We start from the raw sequence: 12,533 nt of genomic DNA on the forward strand, positions 1-12,533 counted from the left end.
CGCACTTGAGCTGCTATTAGGAAGCACTTGAAAAACGAGGGGGGTCGTTTCCCTCTCAGCTCCGCCACCATCTGCTGTGCGCACTGAGTCAGCACGAGGTAAATTTGCAGCTTCGCGCTCCTCTCGGAGGCAGAGTGCTGGCCGGTCCCTTTCAAGCATGGTCATGCCTCTCTCTCCGCTTCCAAGAAGTCTTGGGTGCCTCGTGAGGCGACACTGTCCACGTATCTGCGCGGCTGCTGCCGCTGTGCCCACGCGACCCGAGTTTGCATTTGGATTCGGAGTTTGGCTGTGCGAGGGCCGCTGGGGATCCGTACGCGCCCGGGTTAGGTTTCGGGTCGCCTCCCCATCTCCGTGAGGGTAGGGGTCAGAGTGAGGACGGAGAGGGATGGCGACTCCTCCCCGTTATCTGCAGAGTTTCCCAGTTTTCAAAAGCAGCGTATTTTCAAAAAAAAAAAAGAGGAAGGCAAAAGAAAGGGACGTGCGGCTAGCTCTCTCTTCTGGCTCAGCCTTCCCGCTGCTCCCAGCCCGCGCCATCTTAGCTCACTTCCAACCGGCCGCCGGAGGCCGAGCGCGCAGGGGCAGGTGCCGCCCCAGCCGAGGGTGCAGGCCTCGCCCGGTTCTCAACCTGCGAGCGGACGCCGCGGTCGTTGGACACCGGGGGGCGGGAGCCGAGCGCCCTGCGGTCTGGGCTGCGGCCCGGGCGGCAGGTCGGTCCTGCCCCTGCGGGCGAGGCCGCAGCGTGGCCCGGCCCAGCGCCGTCGGGGCGCACTGGGTCCCGGGTCGGCGGGCCAGGGGCGCCTGCAGGGGATCGGCGGTTCCCAAGCTGCCGAGCCAGGGCCGAGGCCACCCGGCTTCGCGTTGAGCGCGGGCGGCTGCGCTTGGCGGTTCCGGCGGTGCGTCCAGCCGGGACTCCAGGTCAGGGGTGGAGACAGGGAATTCGGGCCGGGGTCCAGGCGGCGGGTCTAGACCGCGAGCCCAGGCCCAGGCCCTGGTCCAGGTCCGAGTCCAGGTCCGAGTCCAGGTCCGAGTCCAGGTCCGGAGTCAGGCCGCTCTAGGCCCGGAGGGCGCGACCTTCTCGCAGGGAGACGCGCCGGGCTGGGGACTAGGGCTGAGGGCGTGGACGCCGGCTGGGCCTAGCAGAAAGGTACCCACCTGTTCGTTTCAAAATTCTAGCTGTTTCTAGAAAGTCTCTTTAGCACCGGGTTACATCACCCGAGCGCTTACAATGCAGTCATTTAGGATCTATAGAGAACTTTCTGAAGCCCGTTACCTCCTGCAGTTAAATTTTCTTATAAATCCCACTGCGAAAACGCACCGTGATCCACCTTCTTTTGTGATGTTCAGTACTTTCTCTTTTTGGCACTGAAGCTTTCAAGGATGTTCTGCTTTCTGCTTAGGGTGCAGGCCAGGAACAAAGGCCTTGTTGAATACAGGCCGTTTATCTTAACAGGAGAATGAAAGATGTCTATAGCGATATGTGGGCAGCCAGTTGGTGGTCGTAGGTGACTTATAAAATGCTCCGCCTGTCCTCAGGGGCAGCATCTTTTTCTTGTGTATATCATTATATCGTGTAGGCACGTTAGCCATGGGGACAGGAAAACACACACACAGATTTATGATCCTGTGTGAAAACAAACCAGTCTAGATTTCCCTAGCGGAAACAGCAACAATTATTATTTTTAGACAAACTTACTTATGAAGAAGTTAGCAACTTTAAATACTAGTGATACACATTCAGTTTTCAAAATATTGAATTTACTCTGATATTATGTGGGCAATTGCTTTATAAATTTTACTATTTGAAAGAGTAAATTCTTGATTCTTAATAAATTTGCTTGGAAAAACAAAGGAAGTACATTTTTGGTCTAACATCAGTGAAATCCATCTCTTAAGCACATTAAATGTATATGATTTATTGAAGTTACAATCTGAGGGCAAGGTTTACTTTTGGGCAGTCAGATCTTCTTTTGCCAGAACCACAAGGTAAAATAAGAGTCAGGGAAGGCAGGGACAAACTAGGCCGGTTTTAAGGCATTATATTGGGTTTAATTCGGTGGCTTGGAGATTTGTGTATCTTCCTGGTTCCTGTCTCCAGGTTGTAAGTCAGGCTGCAACATATTTAAAAATATATTCACTTGAAAGAAAACCCCACTGCTTTCACAATAAAGTAAACTTGATGGTGTATAAGACGCAGGCCTCATCTGAGCTGATTATATCCGCCTTGCATGTATTTTACACCCACAGTATGGTTTGCGGTGGTGTTCAAGGCACGGCGTGAAAAATTTGATTTGAATAGTTCCATTAAAGCAATGAAAAAATAAAACCATGGCTTAATAGGCTTTCTAGTGATAGCTCCCCCTCTTACTATGCTAACTCTGAAATAAATATGTAATCTAGTATTAGGAACATGGCATTTAGAAGACCCTTGCTGGTAATATTTAATTTAATAAACACACTAACTGTGACATTCTCAATGCAATGAAGCTTGTACCACAAGCTGATTCTTTCAGGTAGTTTGACCTATTGCTTATCACTAGATTCCTTATAAACATATCCTGTGATTTATAACTTGAATTTTATATTAAAATTATTTTGGCTTTCAACTCTGCATGACATGGCACTCCCTTTATATACAAAGCATTTACATTTAGGTGTCTATGAAGAGGAAGAGGGAATTTAAGAGAAGAGAGCATCCCTAGGGATAGGCCTCTGGTCATTTTAGCCAATATAGTTATTTTGTTCCAATACTAGTAGGAAAAAGGAAGAATAGAACTTAACTTTAAGTTTTGGGGCAAGAGTTATATGTATTTAGTATACACTGAGTGGCCAGATTATTATGATCTCTGAACGCATAATAATCTGGCCAGTCAGTGTGTGTGTGTGTGTGTGTGTGTGTATGTGTGTGTGTGTGTGTGTATTAGAGGCTCGGTGCATGAATTCATGTATGGGTGGGGTCCGGCCAGCCTGGCCAGGGGGAGGGGACATGGGCGGTTGGCCGGCTGGCCTGCCTGCTGGTCAAACTCCTGGTCGAGGGGACAATTTGCATATTAGCCTTTTATTATATAGGATATACACTGAGTGGCCAGATTATTATGCATTCAGAGATCATAATAATCTGGCCACTCAGTGTATATGTTTATGTATATATAAAATATGCTTAAATATAACATATATATATATATATATAGGTATACATATATATATATATATATATGATTATACTAAGTTTTTATATATGTATTTTTTTAATCTGTTTTTATTGATTTCAGAGAGGAAGAGAGAGGGAGAGAGAGATGGAAACATCAATGATGAGAGAGAATCATCGATCGGCAGCCTCCTGCACGCCTCCTACTGGGATCGAGCCCGAAATTCTGGGCATGTGCCTTGACAGGGAATGGAACCCTGATCTCCTGGTTCAAAGGTCGACGCTCAAAGTTTTAAGGAGTGGCAAGTTAATTGAACTTGCTAATAGAACAAAATAAATACTGCTTATATTAGGTTTCATGCTCATATTAGGTTTATTTAGGTTTTGGTTTAGTACATATCTTCATGTTAGCAGAAATATCCTGTATGGGAAAAAGCCTTTTCATTGTCATCTTAATTCAGGTTCCTAGAAATAGAAAAAAGTCAACAATGTTCTCAAACCACTGGGTCTTCCTTGCTTACATTTCAACTTTTCCAAGATGTATTTGTCTTTTATTTTGTCATTCCTTGTGTGAAAGGGAAGGCATTTTTCAATCTTAGGATAATTCAGAAGCAATTTTTTGGTTCTCAGTTAATTCAGTTTCATCTTAAAAGTTCAAATTTAGCAAAGCACATGTTCCCTTGTTCATGCCAAGTGTGATAAAAACTAGTCGAAAAATAAAACCATTGCAAACAAGTAGAGCACTGCACTTCACTGCATGCTGTACAGGCCACAGCCCTGGTAGGTCTGATGCCACTGCCTGCTGGGCTGCCACTTGTGGGCACAAGTAAGGCTGCCTTTGAAAGTTGATAGAAGGCACCACTGTTTCGGATATGTGTTTGCGTTGAGTATATGCTGTAAGTATCCTCTTTGAATAGTGACACGCACACCGTGAACGTTCAGACTTTTGCTGTCTTCTGTCAATAAGAGGTTATTCTCTTTAGGCTCTAGGAGATTAATGTGTTCTCCCTCTGCATTAGGAGGTATTTCCTCTGACTGTATCTAAAGACATGCATTAGCAAAAGCATCTCTCCCTTTTTGTCAAATTATAGGCTTCTTTGTGGAATTACAACCTTCTTAATAGTTTAATCTTGGTATTAACAATACTAAGCTGTCATATATATAAAGTTTAACTTGAACTTCGAGGAATAAAATATGCGTACGTGTTGTATAGATTCAGTTTAGGCCATCTGCCATCAACAGTGTCATTTTTATGATAACTTTTCAGTTACATAGATTTTTATTAATTTGAATGTCTTGCTCAATTGGGAATTTACTAAAGGCCAAACCATTATTTCTAATTAAAAAAAAAAAGGTTTCAAAGGTGTTTAGTACTTTTATAACCTGATGTGTTTTTTAATAAAAAAATTTATAATTTTGGATATATTTTTACCAAATAATAGCAGTGTTTACTAGTTAGCACCTACCTTTGAGGAAACAGAAGCTCTAATGAGGACATCCTTTCACAGTTTACTTACCATTGAATGCTTCATATTTTGTTCACATAAAATCACTCTTTCCCCTACGTGTCTTAATTTGCAGTATATTTAAAAAATTTGACTGTGTTCTAAATCATCCTTAGAGCTCACTCACCTTTGGGATTCACCCTCTCAATTTATGCTCACATTCTGCTTTGTTCCTGTGGAGAAAGTCAAAGAAACATACTGACTTCCCCCTCAACAAATTTGTTCTTTCCTCCTCCAGCTCTGCTGTCTCCCTGACATTATGCCCTTGTTGACTCTCTTGCAAACAACTTAAAAAACACACAAAAAAACTTAATCATTTTCCTCATGCTACCTTCCTGAACCTGAGTCTTTATAAGATCTATGCCTGATTCATCAGTTTTGTTTATACCAAGTCAGAATTTTTATGCTTTCCCCAATAGCAACTGTAAAGTTTTCAGGACAAACCTCAGATACAATGTGTTTTATGTAAACTCTCCCACATTGCTCTTTAAAAATATTATGTGCCTTTCCCTATATACTTCTATAATCACTTCAACTCTTAACATTTACTTTATTCTGTTATCTTTTTTTTTTGCATTTGTGAAAGAACAACTTATTAAATATTTTGTCTCTTATTGGTATTTCTGTTTTCTTCTCTACCCATGACATCCTTAGCTTTCTGAGGCACTCCATTTATCCCTGCTCTTTTGTACTTAGGCCCATCTATCAATGCTTTCTTTGATCCTTTTCAATTCAGCTTCCTCATTTGCACAGACATCAAAATCTTTCTTACCACGTTTACCAGTGGGCTCTTAACTAAATGTAATGGCCTTATTACAGACTAATCATTATTCTCTTAGGTATTTAGAATCACAATTAGCCCTTTGCATGATTCAGAATCATGGATTCTGCAACTTCTTCACTTTTCCTTTCTTCTTCCAGCTTTTCTTTCATGGGTTTCTCTGCTTGTTTATTTATGAAGTTTATAGCTTGCTAAGGATTGCTTTTCACGGGTTGTATTTTCATATACCTTACTCCGAAAGCTTGCTAGACATGTGTTATGGAAGAATGGGGTGAGAGAAAAATCTGGTACTAGTTTTTCAAAATATATTTTTACTGATTTTAGAGAGGAAGGGAGAGAGCTAGAGAGATAGAAACATCAATGATGAGAGAGAGTCACTGATCGGCTGCCTCCTGCACGTCCCCTACTGGAGGGGATCGAGCCCGAAACCCAGGCATGTACCACCACCCCCGCAACTCCCCCGCCACCCCCCCGCCCGCCCCAGCCAGAATCGAACCTGGGACCCTTTAGTCCACAGGCTGATGCTCTATCCACTGAACCAAACCGGCTAGGGCTGGTACTAGTTTTCTTAATATATTCCTCTACTCGTTGCCTAACAACCTTCCCCAACTTGATGATTTCTTATTTCTTCTTTTAAAACATACTTTTATTTATTTCAGAGAGGAAGGGAGAGGAAGAGAGAGGTAGAAATGTTAAGGATGAGAGAGAATCATTGATTGGCTGCCTCCTACATGCCCCCTACTGGGGATAGAGCCCACAACCCAGGCATGTGCCCTGCTGGGGGATTGGAATTGTGACCTCCTGGTTCATGGGTGGATGCTCAGCCACTGAGCCACACTGGCTGGGCCGGTTTCTTATTTCTTGTAGCCTGATACATTTTATTTGACATGCTGGGTTGTTCAGTGTCCTTCCTTGAACCATTTGATACCAATTCATGTTCTCCTTGCCCTTAAGTTTAACATAATGAAGTTTAAAATGAACTTTTAAAAACTTAATTTTTCTTAGTTAATATTTATTTAATGCCTTAAGGAGATGGCAATATGAAATATACATGCCAACACCATTAAGAAGAAAGGAGATTCTTAAAGGCTATACAAATGTGTGCACTGTATCTTATTAATGACATCACTATAAGCCCTTTCTCTATACAGCTACAAAAAAAAAGTAGTGAACTTAAGAGATTCAGGCCATGAAAAACAGTTCTCCTGCATCACCACTTCTTTGGGAAACTCTTTGTTCTTGAGCTTAAAGTTACATAGATGTTTTTCATTTTAGAGATTTTCTCTCTTTTTTTTACTTGTTACACAGATTTTAAATTTCATTTTCAATTATTTTTTTATCTACAATAATCTTTCAAAATATAAATATGTGTATGTGTGTGTGTGTATGTGTGTGTATATGTGTGTGTATGTGTGTGTGTATGTATGTGTATGTGTGTGTGTATGTGTGTGTGTATGTGTGTGTGTATGTATGTGTGTGTGTGTGTGTGTGTGTGTAACACCATGATGAGATGCAGAACAAGAACATAAAGTCAATAAAAGTGAATGGGGAATTTTGAAATTCCTTGAATTCTGCTGCCCTAGGTACTGCTGCAATTGTGTGCTTTTTGAGGACCTGCTGTTGGAGCCTGAAGAAGTAGCCTTTTAACAATTTCTTATCTAGGAAAACAATTCTCTACTTTAGAGTACTAGAATCAAGAGTCTTTAAATTAATCACTTAATTTGCACACAATAGAGTTTCCATTTGAGTAAGAAGTTGGTGAAAATGCCACCATGTCAAAGAAATGTTTATGTAATAAACTGAAAATTTGTAGTTGGTGCCATGGCTATTTAGTATGTAATATACCTGCCTTAAATTTGTTTTAAAAATACAAGTCTCAAAGGAACCTGACTCCCAAGGTATAGGAGAAAACACTGGACACAAACAAGACACTTGACGTTTATGGTTTCCAATGTCCTCGTTTTAAAAGTGAAATTATAACCAAATCTTTGAAGTATCTTCCAGCTTTAAAGAGCTTTGGGTTTTTTTGTGCACCTCTGCCTTTCTATGCAGTTTGAATTCACATGTTCTGAGCTAGGGTGGAACAACCTCTAGAGCAGTAGCTTTCACAATTTCTAACTGATACAGTAATAAATATATGCACATACACACACACAAAGTCTTCACAAAATATTTACCTCATGTGATACACTCTGATAGTTTTCTCATACATTGAAGAGAAAATTCTGGTTATGATCTAGTAAGTTTATTTCATGATTCTCTGATGGACAGTGACTCAAAATTTGAAAAACATTGTCAGAGTGCTACTGTTAATTTGACTAGGCTGGAGTGGCCTTAGTTTCCCCTTATATCTCTACATTTTAATATTTCTCTTCTAGAATGGCAGAATATACAGTGAATCACTTCTTATTTAGTACTTAAATGTATGGTATAAAGATTGAGAGACTGTTCTTTATAATGTTCTTTCTGTTGTGATCTGCAAGTTTTTCTGTTGTGAACTGTAAGTTCTCTTTCTTTGAGATTGCTCTATTTTATTTCAGATGATCTTACTTTTTTTTCAGATGTTTCAGACATTTCTCTCTCTGTCATGCACGTATACATACTTTAAGCATATTGATTTATTGAAGTCAGGTCACTTCTAGTCTTAGGCATAAACTCACCCATATTTGCATGAACTGGTTCTTTGGGTGAACTGCCTGTTTCCCCTTTTTGACACTAAGGCCCAGTTGGATGGAGGGAAGAGGACAGCAGATTCTTTAGGTCCATGGCTTCACATTAGAATCATCAAGGGAGCTTTTAAAGATTCTGTTGCCCATATTCACACCCCATGCCAAATAATCAGAATGGGAATGTCTGGTGGTGAGAGCCAGGTGTCAGTGCTTTTTGAAGATTTCTAGGTGACTCCAATGTGCATCAAAGCTGGGACCCACTCCTCTAGGTTTTTTGTTTGTTTTTATAATGAAAGAAAATATAGAGTTTTTTTTTTTTTTTTTTAAAGTTTAGCCATTATTAACCCTGGTGACAAACTAACTCTGGTAATGACAACTTCCTTAAAAGTAAATTCATAGATTTAAAAATAACTAATTTCAAGTGACCTTATTATTTTTTTTAAAACACTGTGACAGAATGGTCATGTTTTAGAACAGAGAGCTTATCCCACTGACTCTGAGAAAAGCAACCTGAAGGACGTTGTCTTCTCACTTTCTTGTATAAGAAGTATCTGTACTCCTCCCTCCAGCTTATCACGATTAAAACATGATGATTAGTGCTGTTTCTGGAAACTGTACAGTCATCCATAAGGTAGCCTTTATCTGGATAGACTGAAATTGGAAGGTCCTTGGAAGTATTGCATGCTTGACATCTGATGTCATTCTCAAAAGAATAAATGCCAGAGTATCCAGAATAGTCCTAAACCTTGGAACAAACACAGAATCCTAGGGTGGGAAGTCAGAATAGCAATGCCAGACTCATATCATATGTCAACTTGGTTATGGAGGGATTACCTCCAAAATGTGTCAGATGAAAAAGTTTCTTCCCCTTAATACAGGCCAGATATAAGCAGCTTACTTACCCAGATAGCTTCATAATCCATGGCAGCCTCCCAAGGCATTCATTTTTAAGTGGTTGCATCCAATTGAGTCATGATCTGAACATCACCCAGAAAACTGAGTCACAAGTTAATTTACATATTTGAGAAGGTGTTGTATTCAGTATATTGCAATAGAAATATTGTAGAAATTCTGTGATTTTGTTTCGTTCAGATTCACATTCCACTTGAGTGTGGAGTTATTATTTTTTTATTATTATTCCTAGGAATAAGTAGAAGATAAGATGAAATGAGATCTGTGTATTTGTTGACAAATATCATTTAGAATATGAAAATTCACCAGCTCTGGGACTCAAAATGGACTTAAAACTCAAAAGATTAAAAGGAACCCTGGCTGGTGTGGCTCAGTTAGGTTGAGTGCTGTCTTGTGCGTGCATGGAGAGGTCACTGGTTCAGTTCTCTCAGGGCATATGCCCAGGTTGCAGATTCGATGGGAGTGTGCCGATTGATGTTTCTCTCTCTCCCCCTCTCCCTTTCTATCTCTCTAAAGTCAACAAAAAAATATTTTAAAAAAAAAGATTAAAAGGAAAAAGATTGGTTAAATATATTTTGGGATTTGCTAAGCTTAAACTAGTAGAAAAGTCCTAGAGTTTTTGTTATGTATAAACAATTCAGTTTGTCCAATCTTTAGAAATATGCAGGTACTGGGATTTAAAAATAAGAAAGAACCAACAAGAAGTTGAACCAACAAGAAGTTGAAGTTATTGACTCTACTTATTTTTTACACTGCCTACTACCTAATCCTATAAATGCAATATAGTTCATCTGTGTGGGAATTAAGTATATATTAATGTTCAAGAAACTAGGCAGTCATCTGACCATGGCTTATTATAGCTCATTCCTAAATTTAGAAGTGTTCCCAGATTGAAAAATGGTACCGAGAATAGGGAACAAATGCACAGTTTTCAGTTTACTCCTTGTTTTGCAATATATATATATATATATGTATTATATATTAATATTTTTTATTGATTTCAGAGAGGGAGAGAGAGAAATAGAAACATCAATGATGAGAGAATTATTGATCGGCTGCTTCCTGCATGCCCCCCACTGGGGATGGAGCCCACAACCTGGGCATGTGCCCTTGACTGGAATCAAACCTGGGACCCTTCAGTCCCCAGGCCGATGCTCTATCCACTGAGCCAAACCAGCCAGGGTGGACTTTATATATTTTTGAAACTATATTTGATTTTCCTAATCATATGAATTGACCCTTTTAAGAGAGTTGAATAAGATTGTGTTAGAATTTTTTGAGCTCTCCAATTTATTTGTATAAATTATACTTTTTTGTCCAATTAACATACTTCCTAGAAATGATATATAGTCAATGAAAAAAAAATTCAGACGTTTCCTATTTCTGAATTATCTGTGTACATTGCTTCTTACTTGCTTCCATCTGCCAATCTTTTGATTACTTTTACTCTTTATTTTTACTAGATAACAAAAAAGCAAAGTTTCTGGTAAAAATGAAATCTGTTTATCAGTGAATACAATTTGGCAAGAAGGAGGATACAAATATTTCTAAAGTGAAATCTTCAGACTAATGGATTTTATTTATCCTTGCTCTTTTTTCATCCTTAAACTACAATTAAATGAAAGGTTTTAGTTTATTTTTATTACAAACTGAAGAAACATTTTAATAGTCATTTCATAGAAATCCTAGTGAATACGTACCTACCAGGTGAACTTTATAGGATAGGAATACCTGAGGCAAAGCTCAGGATTTCTCTGCTATTATTTCAAAAGCTTCCCTGATAGGTCTCCAAACTGGCTGTTTGACTGCTTCTCTTTTTCCCTGTGGATTGCTGGTTGAGAGTGGAGTAATAGTGGACAGTGGTATGCCCCCATTTCAGGTCTCTGTTTAGGGTTATTGTAATTCAGATGAATCTCCTTTCTCTCCTTTTACTACTGTTGGCATTCACAGTTTTGAGAAATGAAAAGTAGCTCCTTTTGTCCTGGCTGGTGTGGCTCAGTGGGTTAGAGTACTGTCCCCTGCACTGAAGGGTCAAGGGAGGGTGATTACACCTAACTGAGGGGATCCTGGAATACTTTATGGATGTGGTACTTGTTGAGCCTGGACTTGCACAAGTCCAGGAGCTGGGAGGGTGTTTGGACAGGGGAATAAAAGTCATAAGCAAAGTCTAAGAGGTAGAAACCAGAGGGAAATAGGTAATAGTTTTTTTTTTTTAAATGTATTTTATTGATTTTTTACAGAGAGGAAGAGAGAGGGATAGAGAGTTAGAAACATCGATGAGAGAGAAACATCGACCAGCTGCCTCCTGCACACCCCCTACTGGGGATGTGCCCGCAACCAAGGTACATGCCCTTGACCGGAATCGAACCCGGGACCTTTGAGTCCGCAGGCCGACGCTCTATTCACTGAGCCAAACCGGTTTCGGTGAAATAGGTAATAGTTTTGATGCTTGGGAAATCCAGTGGATAGAGGAGATAGTAGGAAGGTAAGTTTAGAAAGGATGGGTGAAATATAATGGAACATCAAGTGTTAAGATAAACTGGGCATCTGATTAAATGGAAATAACTTGATTAAATTTAATTGACTTTTACTATGAGTTCTATTAGAAGAAACCATGTGTACTGTTGTGCAACATATATTTTCATTTAATGATAATTTTAGGCTGTATTTCTAATTGTACATGTTGATCTCATTCTTTTTAAACATCTTTACTATTAACATATGGATCAACTATACCTAATTTAATTTGTCCTTACTGATGTACATGCAGTTGTTTTTAGGCTTATGCATTATAAAAATGCTACCTTGTACTTGTGTTAGATAACTATTGGATAAGTTCCAAAAAGTGAAATTTCTGGGCTAAAGGCTGTATCAATTTACAGTTACTCCATAAGTATATGAGAATTTTTTTCCTCACTCTCTCACCAGTTCCAACTATATCAGTCTTGACATAATTAAAAATTTGATCATATTGATGAAATTAAAAATTGGCATCTAAAATAGGAAGGTATTGCCCTACCCAGTTTGGCTCAGTGAGTAGAGCATTGGCCTGTGGACTGAAGGGTCCCAGGTTTGATTCTGGACAAGGGCACGTGCCTGGGTTGCGGGCTTGATCTCCTGTGTGGGGTGTGCAGGAGGCAGCCGATCAGTGATTCTCTCTCATCACTGATGTTTCTATCTCTGTCTCTCTCTCTCTTCCTCTCTGAAATCAATAACAATATATTAAAAAATCAAATAAAATAGGAAGGTATTCATTAACTAGAAACATATAATATTGGAGGATGTGTAATCCTGGGGTAAGAAATAGTGTGACAGTATATAGAAAATGTATGGGAATAATATTACATGCCTTTCTAGATTGTTAGTTTTATTTAAAGATTTGGGAGGTCTACAGGTTATTTTCATTTTAAAACAAGTTGAAAATTTTGAAGGTAGAATGTAGAATATATATAATTTCTTTTTAATTAATAAAAACAAATATTTATTCTATTTCATTATTAATGTGTATGACAACTCTGCAT

This window comes from Eptesicus fuscus, chromosome 11, assembly GCF_027574615.1.
Source record: "Eptesicus fuscus isolate TK198812 chromosome 11, DD_ASM_mEF_20220401, whole genome shotgun sequence".
NCBI classification, from domain to species: Eukaryota; Metazoa; Chordata; class Mammalia; order Chiroptera; family Vespertilionidae; genus Eptesicus; species Eptesicus fuscus.